Below are 12,252 nucleotides of genomic sequence, written 5' to 3' on the forward strand. Positions count from 1 at the left end.
CCAAGTTAGTTGTGCTTCTTTGATAAATATAGAGAGCTAACTCTCTAACACAGACACACATCACAGCCATTAAGATGCCTGTTTTGCTGGTAAGTCAAAATGTGGGTAAACTGTAACTTTTTCAAATTATTCATAGGTGAAAGGTCACTGCTTTGAGGTTTTAAGAGTTAAATTCAGTTATCCAAAGTGCTGCTGAGGTTGGGTTGTGCTGCTGAGGTTGGGTTTGTAACTGATAAAAACATGGTCCAACATTTTATCATAAGGACTCATTATTAGTCAGAAACATTTCATAGGCCATTTTCACTTTATCCTCAAGACTGCATCATGTTACAGGACATGGTGCGCCTCTCCTATTTTCAGATGAGTCAATATACTTGGGGAATGATAAATTTCCCTCAAACCATGCAGCTACTATAAGGGAGGGCCATATTTATTGATTCTAAACTAACCCTTTCCTCTTAAAGATTAGAAATATTAAATTTTATTAAAATTAAATATTAAATTTAATTGGCATTTGTACCTCATATTGAGATATTCTTTATCAATAGCTTCAGAATAGTGTAGCTATTATCTGAACACAGGCTACTGAACACTCAGACTACTTTATTTTGAAGTCAATAGTGGCAATAGGGCTTCATCAGAGATATGTAGATAATGGCTTCTTAGTGGCATGTTTATTTTATTTATTTTTTTAAATTTTTATTTTTATTTTTCTGAAGTTGGAAACGGGGAGGCAGTCAGACAGACTCCTGTATGCGCCCAACCGGGGTCCACCCAGCACGACCACCGGGGGCGATGCTCTTCCCATCTGGGGCATTGCTCTGTTGCAACCAGAGCCATTCTAGCACCTGAGGCAGAAGCCATAGAGCCTTCCTCAGTGCCCGGGCCAACTTTGCTCCAATGGAGCCTTGGCTGCAGGAGGGGAAGAGAGAGACAGAGAGGAAGGAGAGGGGGAGGGGTGGAGAAGCAGATGGGCGCTTCTCCTGTGTGCCCTGGCTGGAAATCGAACCCGGGACTCCTGCACGCCAGGCTGACACTCTACCACTGAGCCAACCAGCCAGGGCCTTAGTGGCATGTTTAAAGAGAAAGAAATTTAGCTCTGGCCGGTTGGCTCAGCGGTAGAGCGTCGGCCTAGCGTGCGGAGGACCCGGGTTCGATTCCCGACCAGGGCACACAGGAGAAGCGCCCATTTGCTTCTCCACCCCTCCGCCGCGCCTTCCTCTCTGTCTCTCTCTTCCCCTCCCGCAGCCAAGGCTCCATTGGAGCAAAGATGGCCTGGGCGCTGGGGATGGCTCTATGGCCTTTGCCTCAGGTGCTAGAGTGGCTCTGGTCGCAACATGGCGACGCCCAGGATGGGCAGAGCATCGCCCCATGGTGGGCGTGCCGGGTGGATCCCGGTCGGGCGCATGCGGGAGTCTGTCTGACTGTCTCTCCCTGTTTCCAGCTTCAGAAAAATGCAAAAAAAACAAAAAAACAAACAAACAAAAAAAAAACAAAAAAAAAAAAAAAGAGAAAGAAATTTAAGAGCGTTTTAGTGATGATCTAGGCACATATTAAAGTAAGTTTCCAGCATCTTATTTATTCTTAACTTGGTTAGTTGCAGAATAAATAGAAAATTAAAAGGAATGCTCATTCTTACAAAATAAGCTCAAAGTAAATATTAGTTAATTATATATATAAAGTATAATAATGATGCTATTAAAGAAGTATAAAAATAAGGTGCATTTATTTCATTTTGTTTTTCTGGGTCAAAGAATTATTTTTGTAAAATATATTAAATTATATTATTGTTTATGCAGTAGACCCATGTGGTTACATGAATCCTGAAATTGTATTTTCTGACAAGATGACTTATCTTCTGATATCCTGAAATATATGAAGAGAATATCACAGGACTTTAAAAGAAAATTCTATTTATTTATACATTAGCTGATTTTGAACTAATTTTTTTTAAATTTTCAGTTATAGTTGACATTCAATATTATATTAGTTTCAGGTGTACTGCACAGGGGTTAGACGTTTACATAACTGATGAAGTGATTTCCCCCACTAAATCTTGTACCCACCTGATGCCATACACAGTTATTACAATATTATTGACTATACTCCTTGTTCTATACTTTATACTGAGGGTACTATTTGTAACTGCAAATTTGTATTTCTTAATCCCTTCATCTTCTCACCCATCCCCCCCAATCCCTCTCCCATCTGGCAACCTATTTTGAACGAAATTAAAAGCACATAAGAACTTAGCCTTCAGAATCCTCCTAAGATTTCTTGTTGCCTACGACTTTGCATTCAAGCAAGTCCTACTGATCTTAGCAGTGGTGGTTTAACATGCAGGGCATGCTTTTAAGAAGGTGCTTTTTCCATGAAGTACAAATAAATCAAGGTTAAATTTAACCACTTTAAAACACTGAGAAGTAAACTTAATTGGAAAATCTTTGCAACCGCTTTAAAACGTAAATCTGTATTCCTAAGGAGGTCTTAAGTATTTTTCAATGCACTAGAAAGTAGATACTTAAAGTGTGAAGCCTCCATTTTTTATGTCACAGAGTACTGGCATTCTTACAGAAAATACAAGCCTGCCAAGTGTGTACATTGTATCTATAGTTAACTGTTGCATATAATAAAATAAAAGCAGGTATTTCTTATTATTGTCCAAGGAGAAAAATGGAGTTGTCTTCTGGGAGCAGTTTGAATTTTCCCATAGTGAATAAGGTGGACTCTACACCTGTAATTATTTCCAGGGAAGTTTCTATGCACTTTTCTAAAAATTGGGTGAGCAATGATTAATATCAGGAAGAAGAAAAGACCTGGGATCAGGAATTTGTCCTTTTAATAGGTTAGGAGATGATTACTGCTTTTAGTCCCTGGGTCTTTCATGAAGTATGAAATATGAATTTAGTCTCTTTCTACCCTATCAGTAGTGTTTGTTACTTACTCACTTAAATAGCAGAACTGTGCTGAACTCTAAGCAAAGTTGGGAACGTATAACTCTACATATAACTTTGACTCGGCTGATAGGTAGGTATACAGTCAGTCCTCAGTATTTACGGACTTTGTATCTGCAAATTCGCTTTTGCATATTAGTTGCATTTCTGTGCCTTTTGTTGGTGACTTTGCTGTTAGAAATGGCTCCCCAGCATAGTCAGAAGTGCTATGTAGTGTTCTAAGTGCAAGAATGCTGTGGTTCCCCATGGAGAAAGTACATATCTTAGATAAGCTCCATTCAGGCATGAATTATAGTGCCGTCAGCTGTGAGTTGAATGTTAACAAATGGAGAATATATTAAGTAAGGTGTCTTTAAACAGAAATACACATAAAACTGTAAAATAAGGTTATATATTGGTCAATTGATGAAAATGTTGGGGCAGAGACTAGCAGAAACCTAATCCCGTGTTTCCCCTAAGAGCGATGGTTCAGTGTTCACGGCAACTCTATAGAACGTAACTACTGCAGATAATGACAATCAATTGTATTAAATATGTGTGATGACAAGTTAGTGGGCTAGTCCCCAGAGATTCAGGGACCAAAGGAATAGATCCTGTCCCCATGGGGCTCAGCAAGTGTTGGAGACATGCGCTTACCCTGGAATGATTAGAGAGAGTGCGCTGACTGATGCAGGCAGGGCTCTCAGGAGTCTCACGCTGCCTGGTCGGGTCCAGGTGATTATATTCAGAGATCATTGTGGCATACCCGAGGAAATGCGTGTAGGGAGATAGGAAGAAAATGAGGTTATATGTTTATTTTAGACAGAGCACCGTGTTGATTGGATGCTGACTCATGTGGGTGCCATGTTGTTGCAGAAATACACCGTGGCGAAATGCTTCCACCTCTTGCCAAAATGGACACTGGAGAAAAATGAAGAACTCGGAAGAACTCCAACGCAACGTATCGCAACAGTAGCAGCCTCGGTCCTCTGGAGTCTGATTCACCCACGGCCATCACGGAAAGGTAGGGGACATGCCCTGTGCTGGTATTTCCTTTTTAAATTTTATTTTAAAATTCGCATGTACACACACACACACACACACACACACACACAAAATGGAATTATATTCAACTATAAAAAAGAAATAAATTTGGCTGTTTGGAACAGTATGAATGGACCTGAAGGGCATTATGCTAAGTGAAATAAATCAGACTAAAGAAGACAAAATACCATATGATCTCACTTAAATGTAGAATCTAAAAAATAATAAACTTTTTTTTTTTTTTTCTTTTCATTTTTCTGAAGCTGGAAACAGGGAGAGACAGTCAGACAGACTCCTGCATGCGCCCGACCGGGATCCACCCGGCACACCCACCATGGGGCGACGCTTTGCCCACCAGGGGGCGATGCTCTGCCCATCCTGGGCGTCGCCATGTTGCGACCAGAGCCACTCTAGCGCCTGAGGCAGAGGCCACAGAGCCATCCCCAGCACCCGGGACATCTTTGCTCCAATGGAGCCTTGGCTGCGGGAGGGGAAGAGAGAGACAGAGAGGAAAGCGTGGCGGAGGGGTGGAGAAGCAAATGGGCGCTTCTCCTGTGTGCCCTGGCCGGGAATCAAACCCGGGTCCTCCGCACGCTAGGTCGACGCTCTACCGCTGAGCCAACCGACCAGGGCAAAAATAATAAACTTTTAAAAAAGCTGAACTCATAAATACAGAGACAGATTGGTTGTTTCCAGGGCAAGGGAATGGGTAGTCGGTGGGCTAAATGTGTGAAGAGGTCAAAAGGTATAAAGTTCCAGTTATAAAATGGATAAAATGGGGATGTCTTGGGAATGTAACGCGCAGCATGGTGACTGTTGTTAATAATACTGATGTATATCTGAAAGTTGCTAAGAGAGTAGATCTTAAAAGTCATCACAAGAAAAAAAGAGTTGTACCTGTATGTGGAGAGGGATATTAACTAGACTTATTATTATTTCACAATATATACAAAAATCAAATCATATATCAATAAAAAAAGAAAAATATACAGTAGTAAAAAGAGAAAACAGAAAGGGACCCTGGTCAGGTAGATAGAGTGTCATCCTGGCATGCGGAGGTCATGGGTTCAATCCCTGGTCGGACCACATAGAGAAGCTATTACTGAGTTCACAATGAAATGGAATGAGTAAGTGGAGCAATGAGTTGATGCTTCTCTTTCTTCCTCTCTCTCTCTTCTTTCCTCTTTCTCTTTCAAATCAATGGAAACATTTTTTTAAAAGTAGAAAAATACATTTATTTATTCAACCAATTTTTTTTGGGGGGGGGTGACTGTTATGTGCCTGCAAATTGTTCTCTAGCACCAGGGACATGATAGTGAACAAAAAAGGCAAGGGTGTGGCCCGGAAGGCACGGCCATTCCAGTGGGAGGAGGTGAGTAAGTAAATAAATGAAGAATGATAAATAAATGCAGCCATGAGTAAAGTTTACGAACACAGTGAACAGCTGAGACAGAGGGTGTCACAGCAGATGGCTCAGAATTTGGAGCTGAGAGTTGGATGATGGAGAGGCCTCTGGGTAAAGGTGTGAAGATAGGACACTTTCTGTGCCACGAACCAGGATCAGAAAGCAGTCCTGTATGGCTGGAGAAGGGATTTGGAGAAGCATGAGGTAGGAAAGGACATCGGACAGCCTTTGAGACATGGAGAAGTGTCTTGATTTTACTCCAGTGCAGATAGAAGCCCTTGGAGAGTTATTAACAGAGGAGTGAGTCTATATTATATTTCTAAAAGCCTATTCTGCTTTGTTTAGCTAAGGGGTAGGGTGCTCTGTAATAGTGGAAAACAAGGTGCTTGTCACCTTGCTAAGAGATAATGGTAAACTGGCTTAGGGACATGACTTTGGGGATAGATTTAAAATGTATTTTGCATCTACCTCAGCTGGATTAAACTAGATGACCACCGATGCTTTTTATGAATCCCAAACACAATTCTAATTTTCATGTGAAGGGTATGCTGTTCATTTGTGTTTTAGTAGACAGTAAACAAACGGTAACTTATTTTGCTGTTTCAAAGAACATCTGGTGGTATATATGTTTGTGGTCTACTTTTGCAACTTAGAGGAGGTTGATTTCAAATTGTGAAAAGCAAGAAAACACTTCCCTGAAATCTCATATACTGAGCAGATTATCTTATAACACTTGGCATCTAGAGTTTTCCAGAAGCTTTTGCAACTCCTCTCCTCTTCCTTGCCTGGTTCCTGACTTCTGAGAACATTGTTACTCAGAGAACAAGAGGTATGAAGGGTGTTATTCCTGATAAGAAAACTATCAGTATTTTAAGAACGAGAGGCTTTGACTTCAAAACTGAAACTTTTATATGTATTATTCCTAGGTGAAACATTGATGGAAAAACTAAAATACTTCTTAAAGTTGGTGTTTTAAAAACACAAGACTATGTGGACTTAAGCAATGTTTACCAGAGAAGCTAACACTGTCCTCAGTGCAGCTTCCAGCATTGGAGTATGGGACCATTGAGCTGGAGGAGGGTGAGAACAAGGAATGGTGCAATGAACTTGACAGGTTCAAGATTTCAAGAGGCCATTGGTCACTTTTGGAGCTTGGACCAACCTCAAAGTCTGTGGTTAGAAGAATTTTCAAGATAATTATTCAGCCAAACATTTTAAGAGCTCAGCAAAGTACAAAACCCTGCTCTCCAGGACTCACAACTTTCGGAAATGGCTCTAAATTTGGGTGCTGTAACAACCCTTCCTCTCTCTTCCCCAGATTCTTATTGAAAGGCTTTGGTTGTAAGAAAACAGCCTCAGTACAGCAATTCTACAGTGTCAGGTAATTGAAAAACATGTAAAGCTGTAATAAAGGCAAAGGAAAGGATAGCCCAGCCAGAGAAAGCGAGCCCAGCAAATACCGGAGACCAAGACTTCCTGTGACAGCTCCCAGGGTCCTTCCTGCACTTCATCTCCTGATCATGGACCAAAATAGATGTGTGACATCTTTGTCTCAGGAGAGCTAAGGCTAAGGCTTACTGAGGGATATTTTGTACCCCACAGCTCTGGTAGCTAACAGCAGGCTTTGCAAAGAGGTTAGACAGGTACAAACCATCAATCCATACCGTTTCAATAAACAGTGTAAACAAGCTGGTACAGGATGCCTCTAGGGGAATTTTGGACTTTTAACAGCATATTATAAATTACTAGCTGAGGCATTTCACTTCTGTCTTGGGCAAGAATCAATACTTGGGTTCCAAGTGCACTTCAAGATAAGCACAGAGGTACCCAAGATCAACTGCAAATTAACCCTGTCTTCATCATGTAGAGAATTGAGCCATGGGATATATCTGAGAAGACCTAAAAATGTTACACCATATTCTGTGACTGGCCTTGTCATATATTGCAGTGGTCCCCAACCCCCGGGCCGTGGACCGATACCGGTCCATGGGCCATTTGGAACCGGTCCGCAGAGAAAGAATAAATAACTTACATTATTTCCATTTTATTTATATTTAAGTCTGAACAATGTTTTATTTTTTTAAAATGACCAGATTCCCTCTGTTACATCCGTCTAAGACTCACTCTTGACGCTTGTCTCGGTCACGTGATACTTTTATCCGTCCCACCCTAAAGGCCGGTACGTGAAAATATTTTCTGATATTAAACCGGTCTATGGCCCTAAAAAGCTTGGGGACCACTGATATACTGGATTGGATACAACTCTTTGATTTGCTGGAGAGATCATTAAAAGGCTAGGAAGAAGTAATTGGATTCTGGAGCAATAAGTATAAAATAAAACAGAAAGAATAGTCATGTCTTAGGATGGTTTCCCTAAAATCAGATGGTAAGACAAAAATTTTGGATATTAGTGTTTATTTGGGAAGTGATGCCAGTGTGCATTTGTAGGGGAGTAGGATGGATATGAGATGAGGAAGAGAAGGCAGAAAGAAAAGGTGGATTATCAGCACTGTGACCAAGAAGTACATACTCTCATTGAATAATTCTGGGATATAGTAAGAACATACTTTGGATTTATCCTAACCAAAGACAAGGAAATTGGGGTTTGTAGCCACTTCCTCCCATCTGGCTTGGGTGAAGGCTGCTCCCCAAGGAGGAAGTGAGTGATGTAACTCTCTGGTATTTATGATCTGCCATAGATGTGGACCAAAGGGGACTGCAGCAGCAGCAGCCATAGGAAACCCTCAGGCAGAGTCCCAGAGTCCCAGGTGTTTGCCATTGGAAGCTCCCATCACATCAGCATGCACAGAAATGATAAATCCCAAAGGAATATGGATGGAACACCTACATTTCTTGCTATGAGAAGTGATACAATAACAATGATAATAATCATTACTAGTGCTATCACTTATTGAGTAAGTGTAAGCCATATACTATACTAAATGCTATGAGTGCATTTCTTATTTAATTCTTATTTATTGAGCGATCCCTCTATGCAAGCTTGAGGGATGGCAAATATATCTCTTATCACCACATCCCTGCAGCGTATACATTATTCCAGTCTTCAGTTTATAGATAAGCAGGTAAGGTTGAGCAAAGTCAACCAAATTCTCTGGAATAACACATATAGGAAATAAAGCGAGGATTCAAACTTTGGTTTGTCTCTAAAACCATCCCTTGGGCATCACTGTGATCCATAATTAAGTAATTAATCACTGATATTTTTCCGATACTCATTTATTGAGGAGTTGGCAGTAGCTACTTGAATTTGGGATACAAAGCAAAAGTCACCCCTGTTCTCAAGGAACTCACATGTTTGGAAGAGAAGGACAGGAGAACATGCAGTAATGTAAGGGCTATAATGGAAGTGTGCTGTTGCTATCAGAGTCTAGAAAGGGAGTACGAGCCAGTAGGTTAGCCTGGATTTATTCACACGGTAACTGAGGAAGAGTTAAGAGAGTGAAGGAAAGTGCGCCAGGTTTCCTGAGGCATAGGCTCAGAACAGTCACTTCTGTGCTCTGTACGCCAGGGAAAGTCACAAGGCTGCGTGGAAATCAACTCTCCACATCCGTGAAAGGAGCTTCATGGTCACATGTCAAAGGGGCATTGGTGCAAGAACAGGAAAATCTAGAATGCAGTCTACCGAGAATACCTCTAGATTCAAGTTCACAGGGTAAGCAGGCGTTTGCTGGCCAGAAAGAGTAAGAAGCCAGTGGAAGGCAAGAGAGATAGTATGTATTTAAAGACACAGAAACATAACGTCCCATCATGCTGTCAGGTGCGTTGGCAATGAAGGCATATAGTGGTGAAGGAAAGAGAAGGTCAAGCGCTGGGAGAGAAAGTGAGAAATATGTAAAATGCACTGAATTCGGTTGCGGGGGGGAATAATATGTTTAGGAAAACAAATGGGAAGACAAACAAATGGTCCGTGAGTGGATGGCGTGGTGGACAGATTAGTGCAGCAGTATGGTTAACAAGATTATAAGATTTTTCTCTTATGGAAGGATTTGTACAATTTGTATTTATTTCATACAGGGAAAGAGTCGGAGAGGGAAGGAAGGTAGAGGGGAGGAAGCAATGCCTTGTGGGTAGTTGGAGAAAAGTATGGGGTAGAGAGTGGGCCTAAGTGTGGGAGCCTTGTAGCTGCTCTGCTGGTGGCCTCAGGAAGCCAAGGTGGAAATCCAGATTACGTGATAGAATCTCTCTGTGTGAGGTACTTCCCGTAAGCACGCTAAACATGGTGAGTGAGTTTTTTGTGGAAACCTATCAAGGACTTTTGCATTGTGGTCCCAAACTGGAATTCCAAGGCACTGGACTCGCACAAAGCCAAGTCTGGGGCACCTCTCTATGGACATTAAGGATCCGTGCCTGTGCATTCCCATCGGGATCTGTGTGTGTGAAATGGCAATTTTCAGTTTATGGATTTTTGGGTTTCTTTTTTTTCAATCTGAGACTGAATTGTGTAAATTAAATAGAAGGCTTATTTTAGTTTTCCTCAGTGACTCTTATTGTTTTCCTGGCCCCGTGTTTTAAGTATGATGTGCTCCCAAGTCTCCAGGTGCAGCAGATTTCAGTGTGAGGCTTAACAGGCTGACAGTAGCATCTCCAGCTCCTTGGAAGCCAAACGCTAAATTGACAATGGAAATAAATGCTGGCGCTGACCCACGAATGGAGAAGCCAGACCCAAGTATCCACCGTTGTTGGCTTGGGGATTGTATTTCGTTTATTCTTCTCTTCTAAATATATTGGTGACTTTTGCTATCTATTTCTGAAAAGTGAAATAAATGTAAATTTTTAAAGAGGTAAAATAAACAAAAGGTAACATAGCTGCAGGTAAGTAACAGTTAAAGCTGATAGAAAAGCTAACAAATCCAGTGAACACTCTCTGGGAACCTAATAATTTATTAATTTATTTGGGGGGGAATTCGATGGCTCTTCATTCCATTTTTCCCACCTCCCCTCTAGAGGTAACCACTATCCTAAGTTTGTGTCAATTCCTTGCTTTATAAAAAAAAGAACCACCTGACCTCTGGTGGCGCAGTAAATAAAGCATCAACCTGGAACACAACCTGAGGTCATTGGTTCGCAACCCCGGGCTCGCCGGGTCAAGGCACATATGGGAATTGATGCTTCCTGCTCCTCCCCCTCTTCTCCCTCTCTCTCTTTCTCTCCCCTCTCTAAAATGAATAAATAAAATCATAATAAAAGAACCAAATATAAATATGTTATTAATCTTTATTTTCTTTTGAGCTTCATGATAATGATCTCATACTTGTGAGGATTACAGATTGGCTCATTTCACTGAAGATTTATGTGTTTAAGCTTCACCCATGTTGCTCCATGTAGCTGAAGTTCATTTTCACAGCTAAGTGATATTACACGGTGGGAATATATCACAACTGACTTAGAGTCCTGTAAATCGACAGTTCTCTTTTTGCCATTTTTTGTGTTAAGCAACTACCGCCATCATTTGTTACATGCAAGTATTTTTCAGGGTCACATAGAAATGGGTTGCTAAGGTCTGCGATGGATAGGTGACCAGTCATCCCAGTTTGCCTGGATCTGAGGAATTTCCCAGATTGCAAGGTATTTAGCGCTAAAACCAGACCCATCTCAGGTTAACTGGCATGCGCAGTCACCTCAAATAAGTATGCCTTCGACTTTACGACATGATACTAAACGTGTTCCCGGAAAGAGGGTGGCAGTTCACACTCCCCACCAGCAGTAAGTGGGAATTCCCCTTGAGGGCCGTTCTCCCAGGCTTGGTGTTCTCTCATATCTTAATTTTTGCCACTCCATTGAGTGTGAAATGGTATCTCCCCGTGATTTGAGTTCCCCGGTTGCTAATGAGGTTCTGCATCTTTTCGTGTTTCGTTCTCCGTTTGTGTTCTCGCCTGTGAAATGTCTTCTGTCTTTGCTGTCATTTTCCTTGTTGGGCTGGTAGGTCAGGCTCATCGTACACACCTCTCTGTAGACTCTTGGCGTCACCAGCACCTAGAACGGGGTTTGTCAACAGTAGCGCGAATGACATTTTGGACAGAATAAATCTTGCTGTGGGGACTGTCCCATGCATTATAGTAATATGTTCATTATTATAATGCATTATAATAATATGTTCAGCATTATCTTTGGTCTCTCTGCACTAGAAGCCAGTAGCTCCTCCAAGTGTGACAAGAAAGAGTCTCCAGACATAAAAATATCTCTATTCGAATGTCGCCCTGGGGGACAAAATTGTACCTGGCAGGGAACTGTTGACTCAGATCCTTTGCAGCGTGCTCGTGCGGAGAAGGAGGTGAAGTGGGGGCAGTCCCTCTCCATTTTTCTCTCTGGCAGCCCGTTCCCAGCACATGGCCCTACACAGCACGTTTAAGGGGCGTCCCGTGTCATCTAGTAGACGCGTTTACTGGGCTACCGGCTGTGTTTCTTTATGGGCAGTGCAGTGGCCAGGACAGTTAACGCATCACCTTGTCTTGCTGCCTGCCCTTCCCTGCTTCATTTCCTCTCCTTCCCTCTCCTCCCTTGGGATTGCATAGTCCAATTAAGGCCTTCACAATTACCGTTTGTCTCGGGGTCAGTTTCCTGGGGAAACTGAGCTGAAACAAATGGTTGGAGAGAGGAAACCCGGTGGATTTTGGCACTGATTTACTAACCTGTGTGAAAGCAGGTAATGTGTGTGTGTGTGTGTGCACTAAATTGGAATGAAAATAAATCCCATATGTAGCAGTATCACAATTACTTAAGTTCTCACCCATAGTAAATTGGGATAAGACTTGAGTGAAAGGTCAAGCGTTGGGAGGTCCTGCAGCGGCAGTACACAGTGAATATTAGAGCGATGATGATTATTTGCATTGCTGACTAGGGTGACTATTC

General features: G+C 41.9%; 1 protein-coding gene across 2 annotated transcripts in view; it reads left to right on the forward strand.

Moving 5' to 3' along the window:
- Window positions 1–12,252, forward strand: part of PAK5 (p21 (RAC1) activated kinase 5) — a 277,050-nt gene that overhangs the window by 112,681 nt on the left and 152,117 nt on the right. For both annotated transcript variants that reach the window (XM_066236921.1, XM_066236922.1), the window contains exon 2: window positions 3,810–3,957. The gene's annotated coding sequence lies outside the window, so the exon portion shown is untranslated. The remainder of the gene's footprint in view (window positions 1–3,809; window positions 3,958–12,252) is intronic.

Source organism: Saccopteryx bilineata, chromosome 6 (assembly GCF_036850765.1).
Source record: "Saccopteryx bilineata isolate mSacBil1 chromosome 6, mSacBil1_pri_phased_curated, whole genome shotgun sequence".
NCBI classification, from domain to species: Eukaryota; Metazoa; Chordata; class Mammalia; order Chiroptera; family Emballonuridae; genus Saccopteryx; species Saccopteryx bilineata.